We start from the raw sequence: 14083 nt of genomic DNA on the forward strand, positions 1-14083 counted from the left end.
AATACAGGTATGTGTAAAGTAATAGTTTTGTACGGTGATAAACCAATATCGGTGCAGTTATTTGAAACATGGAAATATCGGTAAACAGCGAATATTGGCAAACTAATAGAATCACTACAATTGCAATTAATTGAATATGCCGGACTCTTATATAAATATTTAACACATTTTTAATTAAGATCTTGCGAAGCTTTAATGAAATATTAATTGACGGTGAAATATTATTACGGTTTAACGAACTAAGCATAAAACAACTCGATTTATTGCTTTTACATAAATCTTCTTTCGCTTTACATATAAACCTTTTTAACTTTTCTAAGATAGTAATGGAAAATGCCTTTTTGCATACAAATACTGCAATTATGTATTAACACAAAATCGATATTTAATACAGAATTTCTAATTAATGAGAACATCAATAGACACTTTTATCTATTTATTTATTTTGAAAAATCTCCATTTTCCAACAAATTTATATATCGAACAAATGACTTTTTCGATAAACAGTAAATACAAATCAATCTCTCACAATGTCAAAATATTCTATATGAAAAAACATTTGCTCTCAGTTATATGCATATCAATATTTGACTAATTCTTACTGCTTTATATTACATGAAATATAATTTATTTTTATAACAATTGTTTAACTCAATGTACTAAATTACGTTACATTTGCTTAAATTTTCCTACTTATACGTGTTTGCAAAATTAAATTTGAAAACCGACAAGCATAATGAAACTGACAACATTCTGCACAAAGATGTTACATTTAATTTTAGAATGCATGCATGTGCATTGTGTGCATTTTGGTGGTTTTCGAAAGAAGTTGTTCTGGTTAAATGTTATTCTCGCACTCCGCTTATTCGTATTTGTACTGCGTGATACTATGCTTGAACACGAGTTCACGATTTAACTTTGGAGTATTCTATACTATTGGCAACTTTGTGATAGGCCGATAGTAATGAAGCATTTGGCGTATCAATGTAAATTGAAACCACATCAAAAGAACAACATAAAGTTTTTAATTTGTAATTATAAAATAGAAAAATAACGGTGTACAAAGGGGAAAATAGAAAGGGGGAAGCATATTTATCATAGTGATGAGCATGCGGTGAAAGAGAGAGAGAGAAAGAGAATATTTTTTTCTGGACTTTGTGAGAGCAGCCCCAATTTTATTTGCAAATTTTTTTCGGCCGCAAATAACCATAATTAAAAGTGCTTTTGCTCAAAATGCAAATTGTGACGAAAGCACTGACATTTATTTATAATGCGTATTCTTTTAATAGATGTAGCAATAAAAGGCGTAATTTTGACTCGGCATTTAAAACGCCGCACCGCGGAACGATGATAAATTTCTTCACGTGAAAATTCTCAAAAATAATAACGCGACGCGCGTACGCGAACGGTGATAGCGCACACAAACGGTGCGAGCGCGAAATCGATTTCCCGAAAAGAAAAGCGAGGTTTCGATGGGAGCCGACAGATTCGGTAATTGTCGCGGGTCGCTGCGCGTGGAAATCAGAAACAGATGCAAAGTAGGCAATTAACGGTGGAGAGATCGCACGGGGAAAATCACGCCCGTCCGTGATTGGCTCTCGAACGGTAAACGATCTCTGCCACGGTCCTTCTTGCCGCGCGCGCGTTGCGCATTCGGGTAAATTGCATTTCGATCGACCCAGTTTTTATTTCAATTTGTCGTGAATTTATGTGCGAATTATCGGAGAAAGAACACGATGGAATCGTGGAAAGGTAGAGAAAGAGAGAGAGAGAGAGAGAGAGAGAGAGAGGGGGAGGGCTCAGTGATGCTGACTCGTAAGGAAGGAGAGGAACGTGGAAAGAGGGAGATTCGAAAGAGGTGCGCGGGAAGGTGGTACGATTTACTCGCGTCGTTTCTTGGCACCCTCTCGCTAACTACGATTCAATTTGCATTTCATCCAATAAATCGCGCCTCTCGTCGCGCCTTTCCCGGCACACACGGCTACGTGTTTTCCCGGGAATTCTTCATCTCCTTATCTTACGACGGGTAACGTCGCACAAACACGTCCAATATGACTTCTCTCTTTAATAACGAGCATTCTCTTCACTTGCATTTTCTTTCCCCTCTCTTATTACTCTTCAAGATGTCGCGAAATGATGAAATTATTTTTTGTTTATGGATAACCATAAGGGTGCTCGACAACACGCTCGTTAACGATAAGAAACACGAGATTTCCTGGCACACACACACACACACACACATTTACATACAAGAGCATGAATATTTTATTTATCAGATTTGATAGGTTGTTAGATACCGCGTGTATCAACGAAGCCTCCGCTGGTGATAAGGAGCATGACATGTTTACACGCAAGAGGGGGTGCGTGCTTTAATTGCTATCAACTGGAACAGATAGGCGCTGGATGAAAATTGTGTTGAAGTAATTATTTTCGCGAGAAACTTAAAAATAAAATTGAAATAAACTTTCCAACATGAGAATGCAAATAAATAAGAAAATTTTAGACAATTCTTTTTTTGACTGAAGCATATATAAGCTTATGTAGATTACATAAGCTTTATTATCGGTGACGGATTTAGAACCATGTAGGAAAAACAACCTTAAATTTTTTCTACATAGTTCTAAATCAGTTTAAAACAACTAAATTTTTCAATCGTTTCATATATGACAAAACTTTTACAAAAGTAATTAAATTTAAAAGGACAGCTATCCGAAATAAAAAGCTTTAGAACATGGATATATTGATACTGTAGTTGTTAAACATGTTTTATGAGTATGAGCAATAGCGTGTAAAAGCTCGATTAAGTTTATTTTAAAACTTTGTCGTTTATAAGCAGTCATAAGAGTAAATATTGGACTGAAATTCAATAAATACAGTTATATCGATGATCAAATTAACGTCACTAGGGACGCATTAACATGAGCAGCGTTATAAATATTGCGATATTTTGATCTCTATCCTCATTGCATTTTCTAGACTATACACGGGAGTCTCTTAAACGGTGTACAAATAGTCGGCGCTTATTCTTCGCGTGACACGAGCACGCTAATACTTCACCGACTTTCTAAGCAACCGATCCGTTCTCCCCTGTTCAGCTCAGCTATATTGCAATCGTAACCCTTTTCCTCCGTGCGTGCGACACGGAAGAAGATGCACGCCGATAAAAACCGCCCGTTGTGTCGAGCGCTGCAACAAATACATCTACCGGTCGGTTCGGCCCTCGCGAATTTTGTGGCCTATAACGTTTATAGGCGTAACGACGTTACATCACTGGACGTTATGTCGTTTGGAGATAAATTAAATTACACATCCAAAGGTTGCACGCTGAAGAGTTTCGTTCGAAAGTAATTTTTCTTTCGCGAACAAAAGATAAATGATTGCGAACGAGTTTGACGAGAGGTCTATTTTAGACTTTCTCTATTGTGCGATAACACTGGATTCCGAAATCAATGAATGCGTGAAAGGCGCATTGAGTAATAGTTACATCGAAATGCATATAAATGATTCCGGCCGGCGAGGCGGAATAACACGCGAGGCGAAATCCGCATTAATATTTCTCGCAAATATTTTTTACCGAGCAGATCTCGCGTGGATTAAAATTACCGAGTAGTCCAGAAATTTGTCATAAATCCGCCGCTGAAAGCCACCGTTTTATAAAACGGTCAAGGAAACAGCGGGGGCAAAAAGTATCCCGCCAAACGGTCACGTCCCGTTGCCCGCGCTCTCGCAAAATCCGAGAGAGAAGGGTGGAGATAGTCGCGGTCATCGTACACGCACTGGGAATATTTCGTCGACATGCAAGCCACAATCTAGATTACCGGGCGTGTAGTGCGCCTGGGAAAATGCAGGACGTTGAAATAGGCAATTTTTCTCTTCCATCACGGCGTCGCGGCCACGCGTCGAACATTTGCAAACACGTCGATTCGCCATTCCGCGCGAGTCTTTCTCTATCTCTTTCTCCCTTTCTCCCGTTACCTGGCGTTCCCTCTTTCAACGCGATATGAATTTTCGCATGCGTCGAATCGAAAATTGTTTCTGCCTCCAGCGCATCTCCTACGCGAACTGGGAAATGTTTTTTACCCACTCTGACAAAAACGACCGTTTTCTCTGATCCATATATACATGTGCGCTGTGACGGCACGCACGTATGTACCTTCATGCTCCGGGTCTCTCTCTCTCTTTCTCTCTCTCTCTCTCTTTCTCTATCTATCTGTCTGTCTCCCCTTTTTTTTATTTTTATTCTTCATCGTAAATCCGAAGAGTACATTTTATATCTCGCGATGCGCAAACTCCAAGCGGATTTTTTTCGGACAAATAGATGCGTTGAAAAAACGCGCGGATATACGCGCCGTGTCTACCGTGCGTGATTCTCGGGCTTATTGCGAAAACTTCACGTTTGGTTTGGCTCGCGGCTTGTATGCACCGCGTGCGTGCGTGCGCGCGAAGATAACGGGATACGAGTCATTACGACGCTGGCGGAATCGTGGTTTCTGTTCTTCTGTCTCTTTCCCGTTTTCTTCGGTAACGCGACTTTCTTTTCGCTCCTCCACCAACGTTGACTAGAAATTCAATCATGTTTCTGCGGTTTTTTTTTTTTTTTACAGAACATATTCAGGCTAATAGAACATTCGACAAAGCAGAGTTGTGAAGTCATGTAAAGTCATTCCACTTCTAACTGCGAGAAACATGAATGATTAGCAAACTTTTGATTGAAATTTAAATTAAAAAATAAAGTCCCTTTGACTAGTTTGTTATAAATTTTTTTTTTTCAACTTCTCGTACGCTTTCTTCCGTATAATGTAAGAAAAATTATGCTACTGCACACGGTGAAATAGCGACAGAGAAGTGAGGGGTAGGTGAGAAGTAAATTTTCGTCGATATAAATTTTATTTTCCCCAAGGGACCGCCCGCGACTCTCATCCCTTTATTCATAGGAAGCACAATTGGTTCTTTTTTCCCCATCCAAGCCCTACACCTCGACTCCTAATTTTAGCATAACAACGGACGTTGATGTCACCGTAGAGAATTTCTACTGCTTCTTAACGGTACTGGCTTCGAGGGACGATTGCACCCTTGTCGCGGGGAACCAATTTTTCTGAGAAAAACTAAGTTTTACATTTTTGCCCTTTCGTGGATATTTTGTATGAATTTAAATGATGCACGAAAGATGTTTTGAAAGGCCCAAACGCGCCTTTCAGCTTTTGTACATACGTAACAAACGTAGGTTCAAACATTGTTTGAAGGATTCGATACTTTTTAATAATTTCCAATTGCATGAAAAGTAATCTTGTAATCTCTCTCCTCCGATTAGGTCATAAAATTTAGTTGAATTATGAATAAATGCGTAATAGTTATTATTTAAAAAAATTTATGTTAACATAGGTAATTTTTTCAAATATATAAATATAATATTATTGAAAATACTATATTTCATACAAACTTATAAATATGACATGAAATTCATCATACGTTTATTAGTTTTAGTGAAGTTTACTAAGCATTAGTCATTCGACAAATCATTAGAGAAACGCTATCATAAATCATCGTCTATGATTTCTCGTATTTTTGCTAGATTTTCAGAATACCCCGTTCACCATGTACATTGTATTTCTCTCTGCTTCGAAGAGCATTTTCCACTGCGCGCGTTCTTATCTTATATTCCAGTTCAGTTGTTTTGAATTCTTGCAGCGTCTTTGCTTTACAAGACTTTTCCGTTATTTGAAGTAGTAATAAAACGTTGAATGCGGTTGGTAAAATTATTATTATTAAAATAATTAAGTAAACAATTGCCAAAAGGCGCAATTTAATACAATATCAAATATTAAAAATACTATCTTTTACATTCCTTCAAAATGCTTCACCCTTTTTTTTCCTTAAATTGATTTATCTCCAGTAGAAATTCTTCAATAAAAAAAAGTTGTATAAATTATCGGATTTGCATAAATCTGAGACAAATGTGTTAGAAAGATAAACGACTTCTGGTTTAGTCCAATTGATCATTTCGCGAACAATTTCGTTTTCCTTCGCGTCGCGAGGAAAGAACGCGTGTCTTTAAGAGCTCTATTAATCAGTTCACACTTGTAGTAAATGAATTTATCGGATATCGAATCAGCGCGACATCGATGTTATTTAAGGGAGATGCAATCGTCTCGAAACGACGCGACGATGTAACGGCGATGTTATGTCAAGCGCTTATCCCGAGAACAATGAAGTTTACGCGATGCTGAGTGCCGTTATCTTATAACGACGCAGAGGATTAAGTTTCAAGCATCAACGGAGCTTGCACCCCGGCGGCTGATTACGGTGCTTCGGAGTATATTCGTGCTTGGAACGCTCGTTGTATTCACCGGTCCAGATCCGGAAAACTCTGTCTCAGCTTAGTTTCCAACGCGACACTTGCCATAACAATATTTTACAAGTTTGTACGAACAAATTTACATTGATGATTTTTTTTACCCTCGTGTCATCGCAATCTATACTCGACTGCAGAAAGTGTTAAACGAGGATCGAAACTAATCATTTTGTCAAAGTGCAGCACGTGGAATCGAAAAATCTTAAACGTTAATCATATTTAAATTTAAAAAAAAAAAAAAAAAAACTATATATTTTGATGATGTGAGTATGTGAAAGCAAAAGATAATAAAAGTATTTGGTTCGTGCGCGATTCGAAGAATGATTAAATAACAGCAAGTTATAAAACGCGAATTCTTCATCTTCTTCCGTATTCTTTCAATTGTACAATTTGGATCTTGCCGGCAGATAATATTCGGATATGCGACTCGGCTCACGTAAACTTCTCACCCACAACAACGTCTCGCCTTTCTAGTACTAGAGAGAGGATCCCGTCGCGATTATTAAATAAGGCGCGGCGAAAGTGGCGGTGACGCGGATGGTTAGCGGCTACAGCGACGGCCGAGGGCAGGAAATCATGCATAATTCAACGGCGAGAACTTCGTCCACGGTGGCATGATGCTCCAGGAGCCGGGAGTATCGCTGCCGCATCTTGGCGCAAGGAATAACGGTACTTTGTTCTTTGCCTCTCTCGTCGCGCGGCTCTCGTCATGCTGCTTTGCGGTTCACGTAATCGTACCGACCCATTAACATCGGCCAACTTTTTGCGACATTTCGAGGACTCGACTATACTCCAACCGAGTTGTTCGAGGATGTTTCAGCTCCGGGAACTCTCCTGGGAACTCCTCGAAGAATTTTAATGGCGCAAAGACAAATTGTCGTCTATCGAACGAATGTTAATTCCGTTGACGTAATTCTACACTGGGGAACTTGCGAGGCGCTTGCGCGAGTTTCGAGGAAGCACAACATCGAGGAGAGTTTGCTCAACAATTAGTCATTAAATCACTTGACGTTGACAATTTAAAATACGATGTAAATTTATTGCGTTGAATTTTACATGAATCGAGAAGAATATTTTGATACAACGTGAGATGTTGTTTGAAAAACGTAGTTTTTTTTTTTCAAGAAATTATAAAAGAATGAAATACGTGCAATGATAATATCTTCGATATCGATTGCTTCATCTCTGAAATCATCTCTGTACAACCTATCGTTCGGAAAACATTTATCAATCTTTGAAAATGTGTAAAAAAATCACAGGAAATTGTAAAAAGGATTTGATTTCATCACTTTGTTTTGTCCTGCCACTCCGCGCATGCATTTTCTCGATGCACATCGAACGTATTCATCGTGCTTTCATGCGCTTCCGTTGTACCATCCATAAAATCGCGCGACGCGAATACCTTTAGTGCGATCACATGGAAGAGACAAGACACGGTATTTCCAATATGACACGAAACGAATCCGTTTTATAAATACATCCAAATATGAGCCTGTTTAACTATTAATAATAAATGCATTGATAAAACGAAAAAAAAACTTCGAATGTTTCTTTAGAAAAAGGCGTGTTACAATTACATTTATTTCTTAGGATTATTTTAATTACCATAAAAGTTATCGAGAAATAAACAGTGTTCAAATGCATCTGATACATATTTTATATTTTTATAGTTTACATTATTCAAGTCATGCAGAAAGATCGTTAAATAGGATGAAAATATGACTTCACCTTAATAATTAATTCAATTCAATTCTCGATAATATAATAATCTCGGTAAATGGTATATATCCAGTTCATGTTTCTCACGTTACAGTTAGGTATTACAATAGCCGATAATCGATATTTTTGAAAATAAATCTAATAATATAATATCTAATAATATCTAACAATCATTAAATCCATAATTTCGTTAGATAAGCTATATATATATATTATCTTCATTATCAAGTTTTTCGTTTGCCCCGTACCGTTTGCGAATACCATGCAACCTAGAAACAATGAGCATAAACTCGATGCTTTTAACAAGGTGGTTCTACAAACAGATGTTGCTGCGCTCCGCTGCTGTTGCGCGATGTATGATTTATCGATCGCAGCTTACCGATGATGACAGAAAAGATCGCACGCTATTAACACAAACTGCTTTTGCAACTCGATCCGGCCCGTGTATCCATAGATACTTTTAATCCTTTCGATCCGCAGCGATGAATGCACCGCTGCGACAAATTACTAGGATCGTGCGAATGCAGCTGAGAGAGTTCCGCACACATACATGTATACACACACGTATATCCCAATACAAATCCGTTACGATTCACCGAGGCAGCGCAATATATATATTTATAAAAATGGAAATGAAAATAACGTTGAATGTCAAGAGTGACCGCAAAAATATGATTTAAAAATTGTTTTTCGTAATTCTCTGTACGGCATTTTAGGGGAAATTAAATGAGTGAATAAATTAGATGTGTAGGATGAAATAGTAGTGTAATAATTTATTCATCGGATAATAATGATGATAATAATCCGGGATTACTGCATAACGGGCTAGAATTTATATTGAGGTTTCAACGTAGAGAGAGAGGAAATAGTTTATACTCTAATTGAATCCGGCAAATATGTTTGCTCCGAAATCCGAAATGAAGCTTCCGCCTTGTGCAATCATCCCCCTCTTCCTTCGTACGTTTCGTCCAACTCCAATTTCACAATTCCATCAAAAATCAGTTTGTAAATTAGAATGAGAGAGAGAGAGAGAGAGAGAGAGAGAGAAAGAGAGAAGCAAATGAAGAAAAAGAGGGAAAGAAGGAGAGAGCAGTGGCACGTTGGGGGAGGGCGATAAAAATCCATCCGCTTGTGCCCGACAGCGAGCTCCTACGGGATTTAGGAAGCGAGAAAGTTTGCTCGGACGATGCCGCGTTAAATTAAATTACGGCGAAATTGCGGCACGAATTTGCGCGTTGCGAGCTCGTGCCGGCGCGCAGAAAGCGGTGGGAAATGAGGACGCGTAATAAGAGGCATGTGGGATTGCACGTGCGGATAAGATACGAACTGCTTATTTTTCCAATTTCGCCATTTTTAAAAAGCTTATACAGCCGTCTCGTCCAGACGACATTTGCGTAAATTAAGAGTTAATGAGAATTCCAGCAGAGAAACGACGACGAAGCATTGCAATTCTATAACTATCCCGGAAGTTGCCGTGTGCACCGTTTTTCCGGGGGACGCAAATAAAATTGCAAGAGTACATTATGGAAAAAGATTGATGTCATTTATTCTACAAATCCAGCAAATAAATTTTCAAGACTAGTGAGTTTATCTCGGGTTGGGCACGTACATTTTCTTACTCGCATTCCCGCAAATGAAGGTCGTCCGGAATATTCAAACTCTAATTAGCAGAAAGTTAACTACCGTTAAACCTCATATATGATTTCTACGGCGAAAGCAACGATTAAGACTCTATGTATTTTCATGGAAATTACATTATAGTTTTTTTTGTTTAACTATTATGTGGGTCAGTTTTTATAATGAATTAAAGGATTCCAATTCTCAGGAGTTTATCATTCGCGCCAAAATATCAATATTTAATTTACCGAAATCCCTTCGCGTTTTTTATATCGGTTTTGTATCGTTTCTACACGTGCAATGACACTGCGTAATTAACTGTAGAAACGTCTCCGAGAAAGCAGAGAGTTGGCACAAGGCTACTTATCCTGTTTTGTACTCGAGTACCGCGGGAAGGAAGTCGAACGACAAAGAACACAATATTCGTTACTTCTGTACTCGGGGAGTACTTATCAGCAACCACTCGCTCATTACCACCAGTTACTTAGTGCAGAGCTCGACCGCATTCAGTGTTCTACGCTGTCCAATTCCTTGTTACTAAAGGTTTGCTTCTAACTTCGTTGGGATCTTAGGAGAGGAGGAATGTGTTTGTGTATCTTATGTATTTTCACCTCGTATGGCGCAGCATTGAGAACATTACGCACTTTTTGTACGTCTGTACTACTGTCTTTACGATTTTTATCCTTTTCTGCGCGCGGAGAGCGCGCGCTTCTTTCCTGTCATCTCCATTTGTCTTATCTTTCACATCCTCTCTCTTCCCCGTTCTTAAGCTCTCTTCTCTCTCTCTCTCTCTCTGTTCTAGCAATGCGAAATTGCAGTGGTCTGGCTAGGAAACTATGGCGGCACACGCACATTGCGAGCGCCGGTGTTGGTGCTCGGGAATCAGCTTCTTGAACGTACTTAAGAGATGGAACATGCGCAAGCGCAATTTTTCATTACGACCGGAAAGTCCGCGGAGGCTGTGTGCACTCTGCGAAATCAGGAAGACACCCGCCGCAGAAATTACTTTCGCGCAGGCATAATTCCGGCACCGTCTGTCTTCCTGCGCGTGACGTTCTTTTCGCGTTGCGGATTGCCGTATCACCGTTGTAATCGTGGTTATTTAAAGCGCGCGCCTCGTGTGCGGAACGCACTTACTTTTAAACTAGAAACATTTATCTCGAATGCATAATTTACACATGTATTATTCAGGGAACGATAATGTTAATAAACGCAGTAAAAAGAGTTTATTTACGATGGAACTGTGCGCACGCTTTCCTCGCTGGTGTTTTTTTTTCCGTTCTTTAACTCCGGGAGAAATCGTCGTCGCCAGTGCAATTGCGTGGCGCAGAACTGCCACATCTCGCTGGCAATTTGTCACGATTTGTTTTATCACCGGGTTAGTCGAACGTATGGCGATGTGCTCGTGTAACCGACCGTACGATTACGCGCGTGATGCATATATCATCACGCAAGAATACATTTCTGCGGCGTGACTGCGAATAGCGAATTACCGGCCATTGTTGCTAGTCCTTTAATATCCGCACGCACCAAAACGAGTTACTTCCGCCTCTTATTCGAAACAAAAATTATTATATCGACGATGATGGTTTATTTCGTTATGAGCGTAGTAAAAATCGCGAATATTTCTCTTTTTTCAGATCGCTATAATTGACTAGCGCACTCGCGCACAGTTGGCATTTACCGAGCTCTCGCTGTATCCAAAAACAAGAAACTCACCAGTGGAAGGAAGCCACGAAGGAGCGACGAAGCGGTACGTAGATAAGACTCTCGTAGTTTCACGGATTTCAGTCCTCTCGAGCTCGCCGATGCTAAAATAGTACCGTGTTTGCCGGTGCACCGGCGGCGGCGGCGGCGGGTTGAATGGTCGCGCTTGATAACAAAACTCGTTGCGACGGGGATATTAATGCCCGCGTGAAGACGCCCTTAATAAGTCCGCGACGTAATGAAAACCATTCATATAAAAGTTTTCCGCGGACGCGGTGACGCTTTAATTGAACGAGGAGGTCGCGGCACGATGCGGACGCTCGCCGGCCCGACGCGACGCGGCGGTTGGTCCCCTTCGCCTTTTCTTACACCACGCTGAAACAAGATGTCGGAGATTACCGGGGACTCTTCTCGCTTCGTTGGCTTCTCCGTAACTTTCGCGTCTCCTTCCCCCTCTGGTGACTTTCATTAAAAATTTTCTATCGGACGAATCCCACGACCAAGTCCGCCAATTTGATATCGAGCTCGCCACTTCATCGGGAATCGAGTCGAAAGTTATTCACTTGTTCCGCCAACGGCGGAAGCAAGGAGAAAAAAATAGAAATTTGCCGGAGAATGAATAGGAAGCTCCTCGGGACGGTATAACGGAATTCGGAGTGTAATCGACCGTATGAATCAGATATTTCTGAACACGACCAGAGAAGAGAGTTGAAATTATAATACTGTTTAAGTATGAAGTTATTGTGCAAGAAAGAGGATTCGTTCTCTTTCGTTAAAATTCATAATTAATATGATTGGGATCGGGATCGGGATCGGGCAAGCGAGCACTCGCGTCGCGTATGCAACTTTTATGGGGTCGATTAATTTTAATACGAATGTCGCAGACAATCGGATTTAACTCGCTTCCGATCGCGGCGGCTGGCGGCGGTCGCATTCGGTGCTTTTAATTCCGTCGTGGTCAGACGCGTAAAAAAAAGGAAGGAAAAAGTCCGATACGCAGAGTACTCGGACGGAAAACTGTTATCGCTCCGCAGATATATCCGCCATTCTCCGTTCTCACACCGTTCTCGCGCCGCCCTCTTTTTCGTCGACCGACTGTGGCAACCGGTGGGCTCATTAATTTTTCATCGCTCGTCGACGTCATATAGTGCCGATTTTAGAGCCGGCCGGAATAAACGAGCCACCAATTTTTGCGGCACCCGCACCCGTCCGCTTCGATTTAACGAGCGTGATTTAATCGCGCTCCCGAGCTCGCTCACCCCGCGAGCACGATCCCTTCCCCTCCTCTCGCTTTCTCTCATTCTCTCTCTCTTTCTCTCTCTGCGCCCCTATCGCCACAGTCTGGCCCCGTTTAGGGGCAATTAATCCAGCGGAAACGCATGGGTCGATCGTACCTCGACACAGCATAGTAATTGCTACCGGTAGCCTTTAAACGTAGGCGATATACCTAATATTTACGTATCGCACTTATTGGCTGTTCGTTTCCAATCACCGACAAATATAAACTGCCTTTATTTTTATTGTAAGTATATTTATTATATTAAAGCGGATTGATCGAGGGAAATCTACCGAAGAAGTAAATTTTATCATAACTTAATACGATATATTATTATCTTCTTTTCATTTTAAATTCTTTCAAGATCGAGGCACGTAAAGCAGCATCTTGCACATCCTTTGAAAGATAAAAATTTTTTATCTGCTTATAATAACTATAAAAATGAAAAGAAAAAAACTGCTAAGAAAAACGTAAAAGAATTTTTAATTTTTCGATCTCTCCACCTGCATATCGCAAACCTCCCTCGCGAGATGTAAGAGAATCGCGATTTGTTTATGTTTACGAGCCGTTTTATTTCGTAAAAGGCATATTTGTCTCGTGAAAGTTTACACAATGTTTATATACTGTTTACATTCTAGCGCTCGAGCACGTTAAGTGTAGCACCTATATAAGTACATACATGGATAAACCTACGCACTTTGCTAATTCAGAATCACGTATACATAAATCTTTGCCATATGACTGCAATTTTGCATCGACGTGCACGCAACCGGGGTACGTGCATCGGCCTGCGTGCCCGTGCAACTCTCTCCAGGGAACATTCATTATTTTCTTCTAACCGTGAAAGATTAAATCATCAAATTTTCAAAACTAATCGCGAGCACCCTCGCACCTACGCCGTCATTGCTCGTCACGCACACGTATCTATTAGCGTTATGCATCCGCAATCTCCACACGCGGCCATTAAGAATGATTGAACCTATCGGTGAGATAATCAATGTCGTCATCGCAACGTATATCTATCTCGATCGCCGCTGCACCGACAGCGACCTCGAAAACACGACAATTTGCGTTCGGTGCATTAATTTCAGACGCGACGTTTTACGCGCGTATGACAAGGGAGAGGGGAAAGGCCGTGTGTTGTGTGTTGTGTGTGTGTGTGTGTGTGTGTGTGTGTGTGTGTGTGTGTGTGTGTGTGTGTGCGTGCGTGCGTGCGTGCGTGCGTGCGTGCGCGTGCGTGCGTGTGCGTGTATGTGTTAAGCGTCTGTATGAATATCGGCGTAGGGATACGTACATTCGAGGCATTACCGCGGAGTGTAATGCAAACGGACGTATATTCTCCCCGGTGCAAAACGTTAAAGTGACACGACACGGTCAGTACGTCGCCGCGTCGGTCAGAAACGGAGCGTGCG

General features: G+C 40.7%; 1 protein-coding gene across 1 annotated transcript in view; it reads left to right on the forward strand.

Moving 5' to 3' along the window:
- Window positions 1–14083, forward strand: part of LOC105198047 (putative polypeptide N-acetylgalactosaminyltransferase 9) — a 197252-nt gene that overhangs the window by 98922 nt on the left and 84247 nt on the right. The window contains 1 exon segment of the mRNA XM_026134663.2: window positions 11329–11441. The gene's annotated coding sequence lies outside the window, so the exon portion shown is untranslated.

This window comes from Solenopsis invicta, chromosome 9 (genome assembly GCF_016802725.1).
Source record: "Solenopsis invicta isolate M01_SB chromosome 9, UNIL_Sinv_3.0, whole genome shotgun sequence".
In the NCBI taxonomy this organism is placed as follows: domain Eukaryota; kingdom Metazoa; phylum Arthropoda; class Insecta; order Hymenoptera; family Formicidae; genus Solenopsis; species Solenopsis invicta.